The following is a 6,283-nucleotide window of genomic DNA, read 5'->3' as shown; positions in this document are numbered from 1 at the left end:
GAAAAGGTGGGCTTCCCAGAAGCCCCCCTTTCCTGTGGGCAGCAGGACAGCGTCATAGGGGTTAAGGTAACAGGCTTCATCCTGACCCAGTACTTCCTAGCTTTGCCTCCTTGCAACAGAGCCAGCTTGGGGACACTGGTCAAACTCTAGTCCCTGTGTCAGCATCTGCCCCAGGAGCAGAGCCCCACCAATGCCTGCCATAGACTCTGAGCCATACTTTCGCTGTATATAGACTGTCCTTGGTAGACCAGGACTGGAGCTGTATAGTGCCATCACATGGTAGACGAGGGACTAAGATCAATTTCAACACTGCAGTGGAAAAAAAGAAAGGAAGGAAGGAAGACAGGTGGGGAGGAAGAAAAGAAAGAAGGGAGGGAGGGAGGGAGGAAGGGAGGGAGGGAGGGAGGGAGGGAGGGAGGGAGGGAGGAAGGAAGGAAGGAAGGAAGGAAGGAAGGAAGGAAGGAAGGAAGGAAGGAAGGAAGGAAGGAAGACAGGTAGGAGGAAGGGTGAACACACACACATCCCAGGAGGGACACAGAAATGGGAGCCTGTAGCCCTGGCTTACCAGGGGGCTGAGTTGAGGAGTCACTTGAGCCCAGAAGCTCAGCATCAGACCAGGCAACAGAGTGAGATCCCATCTTTAAAAACCACTCCAGCCGGGCGGTGGTGGCGCACGCCTTTAATCCCAGCACTTGGGAGGCAGAGGCAGGCGGATCTCTGTGAGTTCGAGACCAGCCTGGTCTACAGAGCTAGTTCCAGGACAGGCTCCAAAACCACAGAGAAACCCTGTCTCGAAAAACCAAAAAAAAAAAAAAGTAAAAACCACTCCAAACCCCCACATATGTCAATGTATGATGTGCCCCTCCAGGGCCTGATGAGAACAGACAGGGGGCTGGAGAGCCGCTCAGTGGGTAAGAGCATGTGCTGTTCTTGCAGAGGACCAGAGGTGGGCACCCAGCACCTATGTGGTGGTTCACGGCTGTCTATCACTCAGGTTCCTGGGGATCCAACATCTTTTTCTGGCCTCCTTGGGCACTGTACTCACATGGTATATATACATACATGCAGACAAAACACATACACATAGAATAAAAATATATAAATCTTGAAAAAACTAAAATGATCATTGAATCTCAGTACACTAAATAACACTTCTTCCATATACTTCATATGCAGACACATGCATAGCTGAATCTTCATATCCAATAACAGTTGGATAAATTAGCAAGTGTGGATGCTGAAGACATTGTCCCAGGGTTTGGATACCAGCTTCCTGGATACCAGATATTCATATGTTACTGCTTTTAATGTAGTATCCCTGGCTCTGACTCTAAGGCTGAAAGCCTCTAAGCCAGTGTCCAGGCCCTGCAAAATCTCCTAGTAGCCCTACCTCTCCAAAATATTTAGTCTTTGTCCCAGTCCTCATCCCCAGAGTAGCTCTCATGCCAGTGTGGACAGCTAGGATCAAGCATCTTGGATTTCAGATACAGAGACACCCCCAACTAGTGGCAGCTGACACCTGAATCCACCCTACCCAGTGGCCAGGAACAGGGGTGAGTTGAGTGACCTGGCTAAAGACAGCCACCATGGGAAACAGGAGACCTCAGTGTCACTCATCCCGCTCCCAGAAGGGACAGACCAGGGAAAGGCTGTGGCCATCTACATAGAGCTTGGACTAGCCAGGGGTCCCTCCATATCCCAGCCTGGCCCTGCTCCTGGTGCTCCACTCCCCCCTGCTAGCTGCCTGTCCCCCCTCCTGCTGTCCACCCTGCACCCCAGGCAGAAAATGGCATTTCCTTTGGCCCCGCCCCAGGGAGCGGCACAGACCTGGCAAAACAAACAGGCTGCTCCTCCTGTGACTGCTGGCTGCTGACGGATGGCCAAAGCGGCTGGCCGTGCTGATGGACAGCCACTCGTCATGTGTGGGCCAGGCCAGGCCCGCTTACACACAGGAGCAAGCATGGGCTGAGGTGCCAGCCCCACCTACTGAGACTCTTCCAGGGCGGACAACCAGGGGCCTCCCTGGAGTCTCCAGCTCTAGGGGGTCTAAGAGATCTTCTACTCCAGGTCCCTTCTGCAAGTGGGGGACAAGCCGGAGTGTGGCCCTTCGAGACCAAGCTGCCACTGTTGCCCCAGGACACTCTTGGCCGTCTGGGCTGAGGTCCCCCACAAGGCTTTACTTGCACTCACAGCTACACATGTGAGCAGGCACATGGCCCAGGCCCTAGTAGGGGCTCCTTAGTGCTGGGGTGGAACTGGCATTGGGTGGAGAAAAGAGAAGCTCAGTCTCAGTGACACGCACGTGCGCACGTGTGCGTGTGCGTGTGTGTATGTCCTGGTGTGCACACAGAGGGGCAGGGCCTGGGCTGACATGTCTCACAGACCTAACCACCTACAAAGTTTGCAGTTCCGTGTCAGATCTTCTGGCCCTGAGTACAGTGATGGATGCTTTGCTGTACCGGTGGGTAAACTGAGGCTGAGGCCGATCTGGCAGGAAGTGCACAGGCCCAGGCTGAGGTGGGCACATTTGCTCCATAGCCCCTGTCACAGGCAGCCCTTCCCCCATCTTCTGACGATGCTGGGCTCAAGAGTCTTCCGGTTCTGACTGCTGGTCACCTGTGGGAGTCCAAAGGACCCTCCCCACCCCCGCTTCCCAGCCATACATACAGGCCACCCAGCTGGTGACTGGCTGGAGAGGAAGGGGCAGCTGTAGCCAGGCCTCTGACCCTCCACTGCCCAGCTCCACGGAGGCTTGTCTGGCCCAGAGGAAGCTTCTGAGACCCCTACTTCCTGAACCTCAGAGAGTAGGGCGGTCACTTCCGGCAAGAGCCCTTGGCCCTGCCCTTAACGCCTTCTGCTTGGTCTGTGGTCCCATAGTCCCCCAGTGATGTGTTTCCTGTGATGAGGGGGGCAGTTAAGGCCGAGACCCAGACATTCATTCAGATCCTGGGTCAACAGGGCAGGAAGCTTGGGGGAGGGGAGGACTGAGTTTTGAGTAGCCACCCCTGGAGTTAGAACTGATGGTGGGGCCTGGTGGTGGTCCCTGGCCAGGCCCTGGGTACAAGGCAGGGCTGGTCGTGCCGCTGCTTTCATAGGTGGCCAGACTCAGGAGAGCACCCTGGGACAGACAGGGAGTCTGTGATGGTTGCTTTAAAGTCATTTTGCCACAAATTAGAATCATTTGAGCTGGGTGTGGCGGCGCAGGTCTTTAATCCAAGCACTTCAGAGAGACAGAGGCAGGTGAATCTCTGTGAGTTCCAGGCCAGCCAAGGCTGCACAGAGAAACCCTGTCTCAAAAAACCAAAACCAAAACCAAAAAACCCCCAACCATCTGAATAGGAAGTAGGGAGCCTTGCCTCACCTGTGGAACTGACGGTTTTAGTCGCTGTGGTAGACTCATCTCCCAAGCATGGGCCGCACCTTCTGTTAGCTGCCTGGCAAGAGGAAGATCCCCCACCTTTTGCTTAGTGATCTCAATCTTCCCCGGAGTGGATTGGCTCCATTACGCTGCTGATTCCTTTACTGTTGGCCAGTGTTAAAAGGCTCCCACCATGGACTGGGGACCAGTGGCTCTTCAGGAAATCTCCAAGTCACCAGCCACTGACTGGGATTACTGAGGAACCTGGTGGGTTGTCACCCTCTCCAGTGTGTGACAGCCACTTTCCCCATGCTGGGGCACCCAGCCTCTCAGGTGTGGGGAAACCAGCTGTTAATATTTTGAAGTAAGCTGGCTTACTATTACATTCAATAAACTATACATACACACACATATATATTCACCCGCTCAGTTCTGTTCCTCTACAGAACCCGGACTGATACAGTGGCAGATGATTCCAGAGCAGGGCATGTGTGCAGGGGCAGGGCAGGTGGTTAGGAACCTGACACAGGAACCCGGTTGTATCCCTCTGTCTGGGCTGGGTAGCAAGAGGTCTCACAAAAACACTCAGGTCTGAAGTCTGAGGGTTCAGATCTACCACCCTGTGGGGTGATGGGCCATCCTGCTACTCCATGTTGCCATGGGGACAGGAAACCTGGGGTCTAGCTCAGGCTGGCAGAATGGGGTCATAACTAAGGCCCAAGAAGGCAAGAAATATCCCTGTGTTCCAGCAGAGGTGGTGTGGCTTGTGAGGGATCACTTCCTGCCTAGGCACACCCTATGAGACAGCTTGGGATTGGGCCTGGGATTCAGGGTACCCCGACAAGGTGCAGGAGCTCCAGGGGTGAACAGCTATACTGTCTACCCAAGGTCCTGACTGCTCTCCTGGACCTGGCCTGGACCTCTTAGCTCCTCCATCTTGCTGGGCCCCATGAATCTTCCACAGCCATCATGTCCAACCTCCATGAGTGACCAAGAGTCCAGTGCCTGCTCCAGTCTGACTCTCCTGCTTATACTATAGCCGGAGCCCAGGTCTCTCTTCATGGACCAGCTCAGGGACTGAGGGACCAGCCATGCAGATATAACCAGTCCTCAGCACTCAGCCTGAGCTAGCAGGCCAGGCTTGGGCAGTCAGCCCAGTCCAGCTGCCCCTGCTCTGGGCCCCAGGAGGGGGTCAGCAGCTCAGCACCACCCCTGTGGCCTAAATATAACCCGAGCAGGCGGCTGGCCGGGAATAGAGACCTCTGTCAGTCATGAGCAGGTGTGGTGGGAGGATAGTCACTGGTGATTGGCAGCAGGGTGGGTGGGCGGGCAGGCAGCCAGGCACAGGTCATGTGAGTGTCCGGTGGCACAGGCTGAGGGTGGAGCTCTGTGTCCTCACAGGACAGCTGGGTGCCCGTCTTGCCTGCTCACCCATGCCCCATGTCTAGGCTGCTGACAGGCTCCCAGGAAGGATGGACACCAAGCACACCAATGTGGCTTGGCACTGTGGCTGGCCACATTCTGGTCTCATAGGGACAGGCCTAGGCAACCAGTCAAGTGCTGCCACTGAGCACACTTGAAGTCTGGTCTCTAGTCCTGCTCAGTATTACTTCATCCTCTACCCCGGAGCTTTCTCTTGCCCCCCCTACCCTCAAGCCCCATCTTGTCCTGTATTCTTGTCCTCATACTCTTCCATGACAGCCCCCCTCACAGCCCCCACTTCTTCTGGTTACCCTGAGTCCCTTGGTTCTCTCTACTGCTTGGCCAATGTCACTGAACTTGTGTTCCAGCCTCCAGCTCACAGCCTGACAGGTAAGGTCCTCTGAGCCGTGTGCCACTGTCCCTAGGATTAGGGCCCATCCTGTCCACTCTCAGACAGCATCCTGGACTCTAGATCCCATCAGAGCCGGCCTCCCAAGGCCAGCACCACCCCATCCATGGCTCTCTCCAGTTCTAAGAATCCTCAGCACACACCTTCTCTCTTCTTCTGGGACTAGGGTTTTCAAACACCCTGAAAATCACCGTCGAGATCTGGAAGACACGGAGCCTTCTTGATTTCTAAGTGTGCAAAGACCCTGGAGCAGGGATGACAGTGGCTGAAGAGGCAGAGACAGGCAGCCTGAGGCGTAGCCAGGATCGAGAGGTCCCAATTGGAACAAATGGGGACGGCAAGAGCGGTCAGAGGGAGAGACTCATTCAGTATGTCCCAGACTGCTCTGAGGGGGTTTGTTGATTGAATAAGGGCGTGTTTGTCCAGGCTCTATGGTGTTCCTAGCTCTATACTCACCACATGTCTGAATGCCAGAATTGAGCCTTGTGTCCAGAGACTGTGGTCTGAAAAGAATCCTGAGGAGTGGGTCCTGTTTGCCCAGCTGCAGTGACTTTCTGACATCTCTTGGACACAATGTGATGGGCAGCTTTCTCCCGAGAGATGAACAGCTGGAATGCTGGCCTAGCTGTCTTTGCTTTCCAGGGTGGCGGGTAAGACTGCTATCCTGAAGAAGCGTAATCAGGGGGCTTGGCAGGACACACTGTGTTGAGGTTGTCCCTCCTGCTAGGCTCTTGGGACCCTGAGAGGGGGAACCCCAGCTCCTGGCCCTGCCCATACAGGCCTGGGTAGGGGCTGTGGTATGAGCTTGTTTGTTCTTCGGCCCGTCTTTCCAGTTTGGAGTCTGGGTGTGCAAGTGGGGCCAGGGGCCTAGACGCAAGGAAAGGGGCTCTGGCAGGGTGTGGGTGAGGAAAGGGGTGGGGCCACTGCCTGCCACCTTCCCTTATTACCACTCTGAGCTATCTACCCACTGGTGTCCTGGAAGTCAGGTCCCTGTGAGGGCCCCAGGTCTATGAACCATCTGACCCAGAGGCCATAGAATTTAATTCAGGCTCCTCTGCTTAGTCCTTACAGGGCTTTTGGCCTCTGTGTTCCTC

Source organism: Chionomys nivalis, chromosome 3 (assembly GCF_950005125.1).
Source record: "Chionomys nivalis chromosome 3, mChiNiv1.1, whole genome shotgun sequence".
Taxonomy (NCBI): domain Eukaryota; kingdom Metazoa; phylum Chordata; class Mammalia; order Rodentia; family Cricetidae; genus Chionomys; species Chionomys nivalis.
This window is presented reverse-complemented; position numbering follows the sequence as displayed.